Raw genomic sequence first — 16,411 nt, forward strand, 5'->3', positions numbered from 1 at the left:
TTTTAGAAATTAAATATATCAAATGTGCTGTAGTGCTTAGTAAGAAACTTTTGGTTTGTAACTCCATTTTCTCTTCCTTCTGCTTTTTGACCAATTAGTTTTTACATACGCTGTCCTTAAGAGTGAACTCAGCAACTCAGCAGAGTTTAGAAGGCCTTTCCACCAATATTTCTTCTGATCTGCCAAGACACTGAACACCCCCAGAAATACAATCCTTGTATTTTGTTATTGCATTCTCTATGCTGAAGCATTTATGAAAATATTTTTAATTGTACAATTAAAGTGAGTGGGCTATACATGAATTACAGTGTATGAACAATACCATTTCCTAAATTTTAATGTTCTCCCTTTCACTTTATATTTTTACTTGCCTTTTTGATACAAGAGCTTGCAAATCATACTGTTTGAGTAAGAGCATTGCGATTTTATTTTCTTGCATTATACTTAAATGAAAATGTAGCAGATTGTGAAAAACTGGAATTCAGACAACTTGTAGGTATAACATGACAAGGCTTTGAAAATTTACTAGTAATTTTTGTATATGGTACAGTCTTGAAATCCTCAATTTCAAATTTCTCCCGAAGGACCCTTTCTTTTTGACAGTTTCTTTTGCTAGACAGATGAAAATCTGGCCAGGGGAGTTACCCCATGCTGTTTGCACATGTGTAGCCTTATGTGTACTATGTTTAAAGATGCATCATTATTGATTTTCCTTTCTTGAACTTCTTCTGTCATTTATCACATTCTAAGGGGTCAGCTTCACTTTCATAAACAGTTTATTAATAATCTTCATTCAGTTAACGTAGCCAGGGAACAGCACCTCCCCTGCAGTAGTGCCACCTCTCATATCAGAACTACTTCACTTGCCTTCTTTGTGCCAGATTAAAGTCATGGTATGGATGACACACCTTGCATATTCCCATTTAACTTGCAAAATAAGTCATACTGGAATGTTTGCAGTGGCCTTTGACAAAATATATGATTTTACTCAGCAGCAGAGATCCTAGAGAGGTCACTGGCATGTGACCTGAAATACTACTGCATAGTAGCCATAGAGTAAACAGTTACTGACAATTAAGTGCTGTAGATGCAGGGTGCATGGCAAACTTCTGATGAGAGTTGTACTGGTCATGTAGTTTGATCATGAGAGTGTCTTTTGCCAGGGTGTTACGCATTTTAATAATGCGATACACAGAAAAAATAAGCACATTAATGAAAGATATTGCTTGATAAATTCATTTGATTTCCTCTGGTTCTCATATTCTACACTGAGGTTAGTGGAATTGGGGTGGCATAACTTAGGACAAACAGACCAAAACATTATGTCAAGGGTCAAAAACCAATAAAGCTGAGAATTTCAGGAAAGAGCAATAGGAACTGAAGCTCTTTTATTTGTAAGTCCACAAATTCTGCCCCTTCGAGTTGTTCCTCTCTAACTCGGTTGTACAAGAACCTGACAATTTTAACAATCTCTTATGCACTTTCTTTTCCCCTGTGGGCCTTTCTTCTAAAATATAAAGCCAACATTACTGCTGTTCTTATGGTTTATAATGTACTTATATCTATTGTTTACAGCCTAATTTGCTAGATATTGTAGATGAAATTAAGGGTTTCTATGCACTCTTTAAAAAGATACAAATGGAGTTCTTTGACTTAAAAATACCTTTTTTTTAGCAAGCAGAGAAGAAGCCAGCTATCAAAATATTACATTGTGTATTGTTCTTGTTACAGTTGCTAGATGGAGTGCTGAAGTGATGCTTCCTCTGAGAAAAGACTTGATAAACAACTGAGAATTTGCTTGAGCCAAATCACATTAACTGACACTTCTGTAACAGAACATGGCTTTGCATTTTTCTTTTTGTGAGAATTTGTAGTTTAACTTCCTTCTTAATCTTGGTCTCCTCTTTCCTAGCAACGTGTTTAGCAAGGCAAAGGAGTGCTTTGTACTCTGTGGTCTCATGAGGTTATCTGCTATAATTTTTGTTTATTATATTTTGCTCTCTTTGTTGACTCTAAATTTAATTTTCTCATAATTTGGCATGTTGTTTAGTTGCTATTTCGCTGAGGTCTGCAGCTCCCCTGCCCTCATCATGTCACTTTTGATTAAGCAACTGCAAAGCCCTTTACCCAGCTTCTAAAGGGTAAAAGTCAAAAATCAATAATGTGCCAGTCCTCTCAAAATGCAGTAGCAGTGAGAGGTAAATGAATGATTAAACATGATTAATAACAGTGTAATGGAAGATGCAAAGCAGGGAAAAGTACTCACTTTAGCCTAAACTCAGAGATTTAATTGCTGAATACTGCAAGTAATGGAATCATCAATCTTCCAAGGACTAAAAAAAAGGCATCCGCTGCCATTTTAAAATGCAGTGAAAAAAATCTTGCTTCTTCATCATTGTCTCTTGTGGTCCTGTTATTCTGAGTATAAATTATATGCTGCATAAAGACACAGGTATGTAAACTTTGTAGTTAAAATTGTTTACTTGTACAGTTTAAAGTTGTCAAGACTGTTGGCAAAGAAAAGAAATAGTATTGTTGATTACTGTGAATGTGTGTACAAAGATGCAAGTGTTCATGTGGTTTTGTAAGATGGTAATTACACTTACTAAAGCAGGGGATAAAGGAATATTGCTAAAGGAGTGAAAAGAGAAACATGCCAAGGACATAAAAAATAGAGCTCTTATGGGATAATGGAAAAAAATAATGATATATGCTCAGCAATGCCTAGAATTTGGTTATTGACAACAGATAGGATTAGCTAGAGACAGGACTTGTTTCCTGACCTTGCTCACCAAAGATGAAAATATACAGAAATGGAGAGGAGGCAGTATTACATAACTGGAAAAGATTTGTTAGCCATTTGTAGCTGAGAGTTAAGTTGTACATGTCAGAGAAGAAAACCTTCCAGTCCAGCTTCTGCAGGAAGCAGTGCTATGGATTTCAGTTGAAATTCTGTATTTTAAGAGTTCTGAATTTGCATCCTGGAAAACAGTAATATCTAAGGTATCACAAAGCTGTTTCTGCACAGCAAAATATGTCTGCATTTCTAAAGGTGTGTGGGTGGGAGCAAGCTCAGAGAAGCATAGAAATTTCTTCCTGGGGCAGATAAAATAGCAGGGATCCCGAAGGACCGTGTGTTACAGCACAGAGCAACATCTCCATAGATGTGGGGCTCCGGCTTCCTCTTTCTGTAATGAGACCCTTCACGGCAAACCAAAGACTTGCAAAGGCTCTTCATTCAGTTAGAAAAATAGAGCAGTGGTGAGATCTTTGGCTTTTTTCTTTCTATCTTTGAATAAACTAAAGCTTGGTGTTACAACTGGCTCAGTGTTCAGCACTGAGAAGTCTTGGGTAACTTCAACTATTCTGAGTGCAAGTGCTCATCATTGTCTTAGTTTTCAGTACCAACTCCTTGCACAGTTACATTCTAGATGCCTAAATTCATCCTGTGGCTTTTAATGGATGTGTCATCACTGTTACAGATTTTATTCTCACCATCATGTCTCTTGTGTGCTTCCTCACTTCTTCCCTATTAAAAAAAAAAAAATTAACTTTGAAATCTTGTTGTGCCTTACATTTCACATAACCTATTACCTCTTCAGAAAAAACCCTACTCTGATCTATTCTTATCTTGTATCCTCCTTACCCCCTGGGATCTACTTAGACATATGCATGTCTTTCCTAGATATATGGAGTCCACTTACCTTACACAAATCCGTTCTGGAGGATTTGTGTCTTCTTTGTGAAACTTTCATCTAGTGATTGTGATACTTAATTCACTTTCACAGTGAGGTCAGGAAGCTGCAGCCATCTTAGACCCCTAGATCCATTGCTCAGTGGCATCTCAGCATTCTTGCAGCAACCTCTTTTCGTTTATTACACGTACTGTTCGTTTGCCATGGAGTCTGGTAATGATCTTTCAATTGCATTAAAATCAGCTATTTTAAAATCAGCTATTTTAATTTTAACCCTTTTTCCCTGGAAAAGCAGAAACAATATCCTGAGGTGTTTTCCAATTCTTTCAAGTAATTAATCTACCATTTTTTCTTTAACATTCTTGACTGAACTATGGTGCAAGAAATAAAAAGCTTTCTGAAAGAGCAAAAGCACTTTGAAAAAGAGCTTTCTACCAGTAAAGAGAAGGAAGATGGCACAAACAGAGGCTGTGATTGATTTAGTTGCCAATTATGCGTGTTCCTGGGCAATTCATTTATGTTTGATACGATCAGTCGGGTTGCATCATTAAACTCTGAGGCCCATTTGAATGGGAAATGCCCTGTATTAAATTTTATTGCATGCAGTCCATTGTTTCTTGTTGGCTTTCATTCTGGGCCTGCTTCTCTCTTCTCTCCTGGCTTTTACTGCCTTCCTAAAGTTAAGGAACCTATACACAGGGATTTATTGTTATTTACTGTCTATACAGACAGTTTATATTCATTTGATCCATCTAAATTATTCCTGTATTTCTGCCAGTTTGGGATGTAGCCAGAAAAAATATATTCTGGCAGACAGATTCATGGGTTGACCTTTTCTCAATCAGGGAACTAACAGTAGTGATACTCTCGATGTAAGATTTTGGGACTGTGGCCTAGGCTGCAGCTCAAGCCATCAATTTTCTGCCTCCAGCAACGGGATATATTGCCTGCTGAAATCTTCTCGGTCATTTTGTCTTTTAACTTTTTTTCACTTTAGTGACTATAGGCTTCTTGTATAAGCTTTCACTTTTTCTTCTCAGGTGAAAAGGGACTAAAGAACTCTTGTTTGCCATTCTATTTGGTGCATCATCTCTGTGCCTCACTGCAGCAGCACAGAAGATGACAAAGCGTGGAGCTAAGTCAGAAGGCTCTGGGCACTTCATATATGGACTTCTAAACTGGGCATACGAAATTTTTCAAGTGTCCTGAGATTTGCAGCTCTAGTCTGTGAGGCTCAACCTGTCTGTGAAAAATAATCTCTGTGGAAATATACTCAGAGGTCATGTCAGACACTCCTGTTTGGCATGGGAAGTAGTGACTGTACTTTGGGATTCTCAAGAATTACCGCTGGAGTCAGTCATGAGAATGATGAGCATACTAATAACACAAAGTGAACTAAGTACAAATAAAGAGACTGCATTGCCAGACATCAAGAGTGTTCAACTACAGTTTCGGGACTTAAAAAAAGCTACATAAATTTTCAGAACTGTTTTGTGTGGCTGCTTACTACTTCTTAAAAATCAGTCCTCTCTATTTTAGGCCTGTAAATGAGACTTACTTTAAGTAAGATATCTTACCTGTAATTTGTCACTTACTGATAATGGCCAGAGCTTTGCAGTGATGGAAAAATAAACTGTGCTTCTAGTTATTAATACATTTCTCTCTGAATTCAGAATAAGACATAATTATGGAAATCAGAAATTATATGTATTCTAAGCCAGAAGGGCAACCATGATGTTTAATTCTTCTATCTGAGGGTAGCACCTGAGAGAGTGGCACAGGTTGCCCAGAGAAGCTGTGTCTGCCCCATCACTGAAAGTATCAAGGCCAGGTTGGACAGGGCTTGGAGCAAACTGGGACAGAGGAAAGTGTCCCTGCCCGTGGCAGGAGATTGGAAGGAATGATCCTTAAGTCCCTTCCAACCCAAAGAATTCTGTCATTTGAGACATCACTGGGCCAGTGGCCATTAATGGTATATAGTATTGTAGTTTTGATCTAGGTTTTTTCATATGCAGAAAACTTGCCACTACCTTATGGAAGATTGTAAACTCTAAAGGGAGGGCACTGATGCTAAAGCTCATATATAGGTTCAACTTTATTTTTAACATTTTAGAAATGAAAGTAAACTGTTCTTTAGCCAGGGGCAGCATATGTTTCTGTTTCAATGTCTTTTTTGTCTTGAACAAATAGAAAGAATTTGGATGGCTTTAATGTCCCTCAAACATTATATAAATAATCTCTACCCTTGATACCTGGTGGAAAAAAATGAAACTGATTTGTCATTAAAAACCAACTTTTTCAAAATTATAGTAGTTTCTATTTTAAGAATGCACATTATATCTTTCAAAAGACTGCACATTACCAGTACTGAAGTTATCATAACACTATCAAAACTGCATCTGTACTTGCTGATATATCTCTGTGGTCTCCAGAGGAAGTAACCTGCATATCCAAATGCACCAAATGACCCTACACAAAGGGAATCAAAAAATCCTCAAGGTCCTTGCAGATGATCAGAAAGAGAGATGCCAGTGACTGGTAGATGAACATTTCTCATAAAGTAACTACTCCATCTCTGATGAATGAGTCCTGACCCTCAAGGGAAATCCACAAAACACCTTCAAAAGATAAGCCTTAATATTAAAATTCATGACTCTGAGAAAAGGTAAAAATGATAGACTTATTAGACATAGGTTTTAAAGATGTATTGTAATTTTCTTAACCTCTCTTCTCATTTCTCCCACCTCAGTAACAAGTCTGTGTTTTTCAGCAGATGAGTTACTACCTTATTTTAACAATCTGTCTCATTTTTCTTTTTTAGCAAGCCTTCCTCTATCAGAGATCTGAACTACTTTTCTTTCACATGGCTTGATTAACACATTTGTTAAATTTAGAGCAGCTTAACTTTGAAGATAGCTGCTTCTGTTTCAGATCTGAAGTACTTCATATGCCTGAGGCTGTGTCTGTTCGTTCCCATCTGTAGCAGTTGATCTAATAAGAGGTATCACAACCCACCATAAGCTTTGCCTCACTTGTGCTATTGAGGCAAGAGAACAAGAAAATTACTTTCTGCGTGTGCAAAATGCATAGAGTTGTGTGATTTTCTCTCCTAATATTTCTTGCTAGTATCCATTTGAAGCCCAGCTTAGAATATATAAATATTTGGTCAGATTCAGAGATATATATGTATTTTATTATATAAAATACTTGAGCTAGAGGGGGAGAGCTGCTGCAGAGTGGTAATTAGAAGACAATGAAAAGCAGAGTAAGTAGCTTTTCTTAGTAGTATTAGCTTTCCTGATATAGAGGTAAAGTCCGGGTGCATCCAGTTGGACTTTGTGTCTACAGGACAGGTCTTTGTAAGTGAAAGTACTTCTGCTGTGGGTGCATCAAGTTCACCTAAACCCAAAGACTGCAAACAAAACCTTTCTATGGCAAAAAGTGCATAACACAGAATATATACCCGTGCCAGTGTGTGAAATGTGCAGAGGCAGGACAGGGAGGTGACCGTTCAGGGTGCTAGGACGGGGCTGCTGGGGCTATATGGAGCCAGTGCAGTCATGTGAGGAGCCCCTGGCTAATGGTGAGTGCCCAGGGTCCTCAGAAACACTGCCATGCAGTCATTTCTTGAGACATCTGCATGTCAGTGTTTCCAGGTCGTCGTGCTGAGGCCTGCTGTTCTAGCCATCCTCTTTAGCAGTTGATTTTATGTTTTTCTGCTTTAATACATACAAATCAGAGCGTAGTTGTTTTTAGATAGACATGGAGTATTTTATCATCACACACTTTACTATTTTCTTAGGAAATGTTATTTACATAAGGGAGTGACTGTTTTCTTCCCTAGGAGAATTTTTAGCACAAAATAGTATAGTAGTATTTCACATTTTGCATCACATACCAAATTGTGCTGAAAGTGCAGCTAATTATCAATTAAACAATGTGTTCAGTTGATGATTGGCCCATTGCTTCATATCCATAAAACATCCAGGTGTTGGAAGAGGAGGCAGCCTGAGCACTGTAGCACCCGTTGAAAGCCAACAAAGGAAAATAAGATCAGGATGCACAAAAGAAAAATATGAATTCTTTATAAAAAGGAAAATTCTTTATTAAAATAAATTACTCAATTATTACTGACTTACAGGCTGCTATTTTAAGGCTCACTTATAAATGGGGTAAATGCAGGCTACAGTTCTTTTTATGGGCTGTGTGACCAACAGTAGTTCATTGAGTTAACATTCTTCATCCTTCAAATGCATCCTTGAGCATTATTTATAGTATTAATACTCAGGACACAGATAGTAATTTTATATGTGAGCTTCAGGATTCTGCTATTGTTTTCTTATGAATTTCTCTTTAGCATTGCAGGAAGGATTTGTTTTGGGTTTGTTGTTGAGATAGATGAACTACGACTTTTGTCAGTGCACTAGGGTGTTCTTTTTATTGCTGTTACAGCCTCCTCATCATCTTTGTTGCTTCAATATTTTGCTGAAAAGCTTGCATTCACTGTTACAAATTATGATCAAAATTAATTTTATTAATATTAAACTAGAATTATATTAAGTGTTGCAAACTTGTAGTTGTAACTAAATTCAGTGTACTATACTTAATCTTTATTTTCACACAGAAGAGTATGAGGCTTAGCATTTGGATCAGGCAAACTAGGTGATTTTTTTTTCCCCCTTCTCCCTTGCTTTTCCTGGCAGGATTCCCCTTTTTCACTTTTTGCAGTACCTCAAAACGTATAAGTCATTTTCCCTTATAATGTTACTGAACATTTATTGGAAGTGCAGCTTGACTTTAAAAGGCGAGTGTCAAGCAATTGCCCTTAAAATCATTGAGCTGATGTCTGTCATATAAAACACATGTCGAGGGATCAAGGAGTAGAGCATGTTATGCTGTTTATGCCTTCCTAATGGCATTTTAATTTGTTGTTGAAGCAATATTTACACATTTTATGCAACTGAAATATAGTTGTTTAAAGTAATAAAAAATAAAATTCTATAAACTCTGCCATAAGAGCTCTGACCAGTGTAATTACTATAACTGTGGACTTATTACTGTAATAATTTATATTGAGGAAAAGCAAGAGAGATCATGCTCATGTTCTGTTGTTGGCTTTATATTTAGGTCTTTAAAGATGGCTCAAAGCATGTGTGTGCACATTAAGAAACATGAAAGCAGAGAGGAGAAATCTAAATGACTAATGGTGTGAGAGGTTTACATATGATGAATTAATATAAAGCTAAAGAGTAGTAAGTCTGAAGAAGAGTTAGAAGGCATTGGCTAAGCATGTAAAAGTGTGAAACCCAACCCTGTTTTTCTGTTTCATGTGACTTGAGGACAATATTCAAGCTCTGAAAGCACAATATATTGGCAACTATGAAAAAGACACGCTTCACACAGCATGTTGCTTATCTTCTACTTTTGAGGTTTTTTTAAATGACTTTTGGACTCCTGACTGTCTTCCTGTTTCTCAGAAGTTGCTTCTCTGTGTCATTGACATGCTGCCCTTTCCTTATGACAGTTGCCCTGAGTGCTTCTTACACCCTGAAGTTTTAGCTGTTGTCTCAGGACTGAGTAAAAGATAATGCTGTGGACCCCCCACTGTCTGCCAGGTGGATCAAAGTGGTTCCCCTTTACATGCGACTCCATAGTTTACTTAATAGTCTAGCATGCACTGTTTTTGTGTTATACTACTTGAGAGGAAGGTGGACAGAGAACCTCCAGATTAAATTTTTGAAGGAATTTTTGTGGCGAACAACGTAGATGGATGTCTGATATTTCAAGAAATGACTGCATGTCTGTTTTCTCCTAGCTTTAATAGGTAAATCCTAGGATAATTTTAGAAAAATTATTTAGATAATAGGCAACATTTGTTTTTTGAGGTACAGTAAAATAAATTCAAGCTGTTCAATGGCATGCTGCGAGAGAAATCTGAAGTTTATCTGGCATGGCAGTGAAAAGGAATGATCTTGCTTTTTTATTTATCTTTTGAACTCTTGTCAGCTATGATGATCCATATATACCAATGGAATCCTTTTCCAGTTAGTGAATAAAATTACTTCCTTTATTTAAAAAGGAGATACTTGAAAGGTTTCTTCATCATTGCTTGAGTCAGTTTTCAGACCTTCTTGTTTTACCAGTAATTTCACATGATTTTATTGCCTTAGGCTTCAAACAAACCACAGTATTTTAAATACATCTGAATCCCGTGAGTTTCTGGCAATAGGAAAACTAGCTGAAATACTAAACCACTTTAAGTCTGGATGCATAACAGTTGTTACTCATCCTGTTTTGTAACCGTGCCAGATCAAGTTCTTTTGAAATGCGTGAGATGAAAATGCCATTCTCTTGAAGAGGAAGCACCTTCCACTTTGCAGGGTTGTTTCAGAGCAGGGGCTGTATTATCCTTTTAATGCACTTGCATAACTCCCATTAACATTAATGGAAATTATGTGCACTCCCTGTGAGGTGAATGTACTCTTTTGTTGAAACGAGCAATCTATTGTGACAGATTTTCCAGTGACATGAAATCAAATTTAGATTCCTAGACTAACGTCACTAACACAATTCTTAGTATCTTTTGATGCTTGTAGTTTATATTAATGAAGTTGTAGCTTTATATTAGGTCATGTGTTTATTAAAATGGAAAATCCCACTCGCAGTCCTCTAGAAATAGGGAGATAGTAAATTTTCTTCTTCAATGTGAACCACTGTATAGCAAACTTAGTATTTTCTTTGGCTTTGTAGTTACTGCTTGCAGTCCCTTTAGAGGTAGTTTATAGAGGTTGCATGTTGCAGGTTGCAAACTGTTGGTCTGTGGTTAGGGCAGAGGAATGCTGGGCTCCTTGTTCTGTTCCTGGCCTGAAAGGCTGTTTGACTCTGGGTGACTCAGCTGCCTTTAGACACTAATTTATGTCTAAAATGTGCAGAATCAGGACATCCTGGCTCATATGTGTGTTGTAAAATCCTGTGAATTGTTTCATTGTGAGTTGAAAGTTGCTAGCTAAATGTTGAATGTTATCTCAGAAAGCAGTAAAAGAATTTTATCACAATGTTAGTGAGATGTAGGTCCTGTTTTATGCACATCATGTGAGTCTATGATTAGTGTAACTCCCTGTTATGGAGTGGTTTATTTATTCCAATACAGTTGTGCTGTTGCAGCCCCTAGTGTGAACGCTGTAGTACTGACATACAGTGTTTCACCTCTATTGCTTATTCTTGTCCATACAGGGGCACATTTGTTAACTTAGAAGTGACATCCTTGTGTTTGGAGGAAGTGTGTGCCATTTCACTGTACAGTATCATACGGCAAGATGTTTAAACACCCCAAATTGTTTATTTAGGATCTGTCTATGCATAGCCAAGAACAGACCCAACAGTGAAAAATTGTTCAAGACTGTTAGCCTTCTCCAGCCCAGATGAGGTCACTGGGGGCAATGGTTGTTTTAAAGCAAAAGTCCTAATAAATCATAAATTGGACAGAATATTAGATGTAATAAGAAGTGTCAGGAATTTCTGGGGTAACCTGTGCTGAATGTCTGACACTATCAGCATATATTCATTCTTGTGGTTTTTGTGGTGGTTTTTGTATGTGTGTGTGTGTGTGTGTGGTTTTTTTTTTTTTAGCATGTTAATCTGCTAGTATCTTTGAAAGGTACTTTTAAAGATACTTTCTTAAAGAGGTCTTTAAAGTGTCCAGTGAAGAACGTACCAATTTAGACAGTTAGTCAAACAAATTCCAGGAGTAAAATGTAACTGGTTGCAAGTGGTGTAGGCAGCACCTTCTGTGAACACAGTCTCTACCTCCAAGAGCTTTGTTAAGCTTTTCTTAATTACTAATGAATATCGGGCCCTTTAATTTCAACTGCACCAGTGGAACGGCGTCTGTGTTAGCATGACCTTTTAGAAGTCTTTAGGCTCACCCTCACAGCTATCTCGGGGCAGGGTCCGGGGCAGACGCAGGCCTTCAGCCCCTTTGGAGTCTCGTCCCCTCCGTCCTCCGCCCCAGAGCGCTGGGGCTGAGGGGTAGCTGCTGCGTGGGGCTGGCAGCACTCGCAAGCGCTAGCGATAGGGGACGAGAAGAGCACAGACTATGAGGGGCAATTAAATTCCCCTTCTTCCGCCCGCCATGGACCATCCCCTTCGGTTAGAAAGGCTTTGTGCACCAGGCGGGAGCTCAGCGTCGGCCCCTTCTCTTTGGAGCGGGGCTGGCTCTGGGACCTTCCCGGCCTCCCCGTGCGCGCCGGGGTGCGGGGCTGCGCCATCGTCTTCGCCGCGGTGCTGTCGCTGGACTTTGAGCAAGCCTGGGGCTGGTGGGACAGGTTTCCTCCCTGCACGCCGCTGGGCATTGCGCAAACTCGGGAGGAGGATCCATGAGGTAAATGAACTTTTTAAACGGGAAGAGGAGAAAAAGGGAGAGGAGGAAGAAGAGGCGGGGGCAGCACCCGCCCGAGCGCTTCCTCTAAACGCTTCTTTGGGAAACGGGATTCGGCTGCTGCCCAGCACGGCGGCCGGAGGATGCGCTTCCCCGCGCCACCGGGCCCCGGGCTCCGCGGGCGGGCGGTGGGTGCACCGGCCCTGTCCTGGCACGGCTGAGCGCCGGTTCCGCGGTAAGTGGGGAGTGCTAGAGGGGAGATCCGGAGCCCCCGCCCCGCCTCGCGGCTCGTGAGGCTGCTGGCTACAGAGCCAGGCTGCTATCGCGGGGAAGCTGGGCGGCGAGTCTAAGGTAGTTGTGTTAGGATCGGGTGGGGCTGGAAGTTGAGCGAGGGGGCCCGAGGGGCGGGCGGGGACTGGGGGCGATGTCGTCCCACCGGCCCCCGTGCTGGAAGCTCTGCGGAGCTCCCCCGCCCTGCTGCGGCCCTGCCGGCCCGGCCCGGCGGGTGGGCGCTCGCTGGCTGCAGCCGTGGGCTGCGGACCGGCCGGGGGCTCGTGCCGTCCCCTCGCCAATGGGAGAGGGCCTGGGCGGCCGCAGGGGCGTCCGAGAGTGCGGGCTGAGGGAGCCGCGCCGAGGCTGTGCGGAAAACGGGTCCCAGAAAACAACTGGGTACCAGAGCGCTCGGCTTCACGTTCGGCACATCAGCGGACCGATCTGGGCAGTGTGCGTATCTGCACGCCTCTGGGTGTTTGCAGATGTATAAACACAGGGAGATCGCCCCCCCCCACACACAGACAGTATACGGCTCCAAAAAAAGTGTTTATTTGGTAGGATGTATTTGTGTAATGATATCTGGTTTTGCCTACTTTTTCTATCTTGAAGCACTTGCACTCATTCCCTTACAGTATTTTCAGAAGTATAAGTCTGTGGTTTTTACTGTACTTAATCCAAATTAATATAATTATCATTAAAGTAAAAGACTGCATCTATTATATAAAAATGTGTGACGATAACAGGTAAAATAGCAAACTAATTCTTTGTTTCTTTCAAGTTGTTGTTGGGTGTTGCATATGGTGCAGAAAAATGTGTTTATTATTCTGTATTTGGGGGATCCAAATAGCAATTTTACCTATCAGAGGACTAATTAATTCTTTGTGTGTCACTGGGAAACTCTCACAGTAATATTCAAGCAGTGGGCAGAAAGAAAGTAGATTGAGGTGCTTAGAACATTTCTTAAAATATCAAGTCCTAGGGAAATTTATAATTAATTTACAATTCTGTTTTATTTAAAATAAAGTTGCAAAATATGAATGAGATTTTGTAATGTGACCAAGCTTCTCTGTGATAAATATTTCATTTTTGTCTAGTGTTCACCAGCATAAGGCAAGCAAGTCAGAAGAATGTCTTAATAGTAAATCAGTGACTGTAAATCAGCACAACTATAATCTTCAAGAGTCACATTTAGCACTGGGGATTTGATTTTTGTATTTTCTCATAAATTTTTGACTGCCTGAGGGAAAAAAAAATCAGAAAGTAGAAAACTATAAGCAAATGCAGCATGTTGTTAGATTACAGCAGTAATGTTGATAGCAGTCTTCTCCTGGGAACCTTGTTAGATTGCAAACAAGATTCTTCCCAATCCACATATGAAAATGTGTTTATCTCTTACAAACACAATATAATGGTTTGAAGTGATGGCTGACAGCTTTAGTGAGAAAAGACCTAGCATAACCAAAGCTCAATGCATAGGAGTGACTCCAGTTAAAATCACAGCAGCACAGCTGAATCCATTTAACTGGTGGAGTGGATTTGATTGGGTTTGTTGCTAGGGAATGTCTCCAGCACCATGTATTTCAATTAATTTAAACACTGGATGAATTACACACCTAGGTCTGCTTAAATAATCCACCTGGTATTGGCTCCAGCCATATTGAGAGCAGGTGTGCGTTGCTTCTCTCCAGCCACTTTTCCCTTAATGTGCAGTTCCACTGTGTGGATCACCTTGTTCTGTGGTGGTTGCTGGGCAATTTGAACTTGTCATACCAATTCTGTACTTAGTGTTTTGTAGTATACTTATTTAAAAGTAAAACAAGCCAAAACAAATAAAACCCAAAGCCAGTTAATGCAAACATTACTAGAAGCAGTAATTTCTAGAAGTAGACTTGAAGTAGACATTTATTTGATACAGAGTTACAGGAAGAGTCTGATGTTATTCATGGTTATGTTGTAATAATCGAATTACCTGACTTCAGTGAAGTTGCACAGAGTTTATGCAGTAGACAGTTGTGCTGGGACTTGCATTAGGGAGCTTGGGAGCACCAGTCTATGCAAGCTACTGTCAGTTACTAATTTTGCACACGTGGGGCCTCTTACATCTGTGCCAAGCAATACTAATCAATAGCATGTTAAAAATACCATATAGGATAGAATTGACATCAGTCATCCCTGTGCATTCTGCTGCTGTAAAACTGACATTGATTACTGAGGGCAGTGTTATAAAGAAGTCTTTCCTTAGTGTAAAAGCTACCTGGAAACAGCCCTTTACTGACTTCTTTTATAAATGGAATGTGGATGTCCGGCTTTATCTCTTCAACATTTATAATGTAAGTTAGTGCAACATTTTGTGTTGCCATGAAGGAGAAAGTAAGAGGACCAGACTTCCCCAAAAGCAGCCTTCTAAGAAGTTTGATAGGCTTAAGAAAACTCAGCTAGATTCCCCATCTGAAGAAGATTTCATAAATTTCTGATAGCACTTTCCTAAATATAAAACATGAGTGACTAGAGTTTTCAAGTTCATCTGAGTAATCTGGAAGAAAATAAGAGGCGTACCTAATTCTAATGAGAACCACTACAGATTAAGCATCTTTAATACTGGAGGATGGCCTGCAGAGGCACAGAGAGTAGTGGACTGTCTGTACCACTCAGATCAAAATTGCATTTTGGAGAGGGTGCTATATTAAAAGATTGGAGCACTGCTGTGGAACTGTTCTGGCTTTATCTGTAAGTTGCAGATTAACCTTGTTGACAGGAATGGGAAAAGAACTGTTAATAGAAACTTTGTTGTGTTTCTTCCTGGAAGTTCACCAAAGACTAGGAGTTAAAAAAACCAATCTGTATTTGGCCACTGGCAATCCACGAGAGACACTCTGGTGTTGCTATTCTGATAACTACTTAAAGCTAGCTTTTGGATTGTACTGTGTATATGCTGTTAAGTTGTGGCATGTATGTCTTGTGAAAACATACTTTAAGAAATAGGTTATTTTCTAAAATTGCTTTGATTTTCTTACCTACTTATTGGTATGACTTTTTCACATAATTACACACTTTGAGTTGATTCCCAGGAGTTCTTACCCTGATAACAATGGAAACACAACATACCACAATGTTGAAAAATATTCATTGCAGGGGAGTGACGTAACAGGTTTGGTGGAAGATGCCTGTGGAATTCTCTCTTCCACTCACAGTATCTTTCAGAGATTGCTAATTCTTTTAACCACAAATATCCAAGTGTAGATAAAATAGCTGCAGGAGAGCAGTTTATGTGCGTCCCCAAATGTCTTAAGTATTTCATAGATAGCTAAGCACTCTCTGAGCTGGGGACAGTTTCTATTTTTAGTTATGCGGTGTGTGGGGGGCAATAAAGAGTGAGGAAATGACTAGCTAAGGGGAGAGAGGCAATGAGGTCGGGAGGTTACTTCCATGTATTTGTTTTTAAGATGAGAAAAATGTAAGAAAGGCTGTTAAATGCACAACAGTGTAGTGAAGGTAGTTCTTCTGACCAGATATAGCAAGAATGGGCAGCCTTCCAAATGCTGCAAGAAAAGTTAGCAAATGCTTTGATTTTGAGAAGCTGTTGGCTAGTATAGACTGAAGAAAACCCACGTGAACTTCCAGACCTTCAGAAAAATGTTTGTATGTAATGAAAACATCCATAGCGTTAGTTTATTGTTTTTAACAAAAGTACCTATGTGGTAGTTCCTGGAGAGCAGAAGGCATTTCTCTACCTCGTCCCTCAAAAAGCTCGTGTCTGAGAGTATGTGCCTGTTAAGCAAACTTTCTTTCTACGCTCCCCTGCTGAAACATACAGGTTTCTTTCTCAAGCTGCTCTTGTCTACTCTGGACAGCAGAAACACATTGACTCTGACATAATTCTTCCCAGTTATACTGCTGCAGATGGAATTCTTAGTACAAGGAATAAAAATTGATTTGACTCCTCAGTGTTTCTTTTGCTATAGCCTGGCATATTTCATAGCAGCAGCAGATACTAAGGCTGCATCTGTTCAATTTGAAAGCTCTTTCCCTGCCCATTGGAACAAGTATGGGGACATGTAAATAAATT

At 39.6% G+C, this 16,411-nt stretch overlaps 1 protein-coding gene across 9 annotated transcripts in view; it reads left to right on the plus strand.

Annotated features, from left to right (window-relative positions):
* The window catches only part of SULF2 (sulfatase 2), an 84,409-nt gene that overhangs the window by 19,814 nt on the left and 48,184 nt on the right, over positions 1–16,411 (plus strand). The window contains exon 1 of one of the 9 annotated variants that reach the window (XM_077187459.1): positions 11,948–12,075. The exons of 7 other annotated variants lie outside the window; for them this stretch is intronic. The gene's annotated coding sequence lies outside the window, so the exon portion shown is untranslated. Of the gene's footprint in view, positions 1–11,947; positions 12,076–12,129; positions 12,308–16,411 lie in introns of those variants that run through there. One more of the 9 variants, XM_054644196.2, reaches the window with a different exon arrangement.

Source organism: Agelaius phoeniceus, chromosome 17, assembly GCF_051311805.1.
Source record: "Agelaius phoeniceus isolate bAgePho1 chromosome 17, bAgePho1.hap1, whole genome shotgun sequence".
In the NCBI taxonomy this organism is placed as follows: Eukaryota; Metazoa; Chordata; class Aves; order Passeriformes; family Icteridae; genus Agelaius; species Agelaius phoeniceus.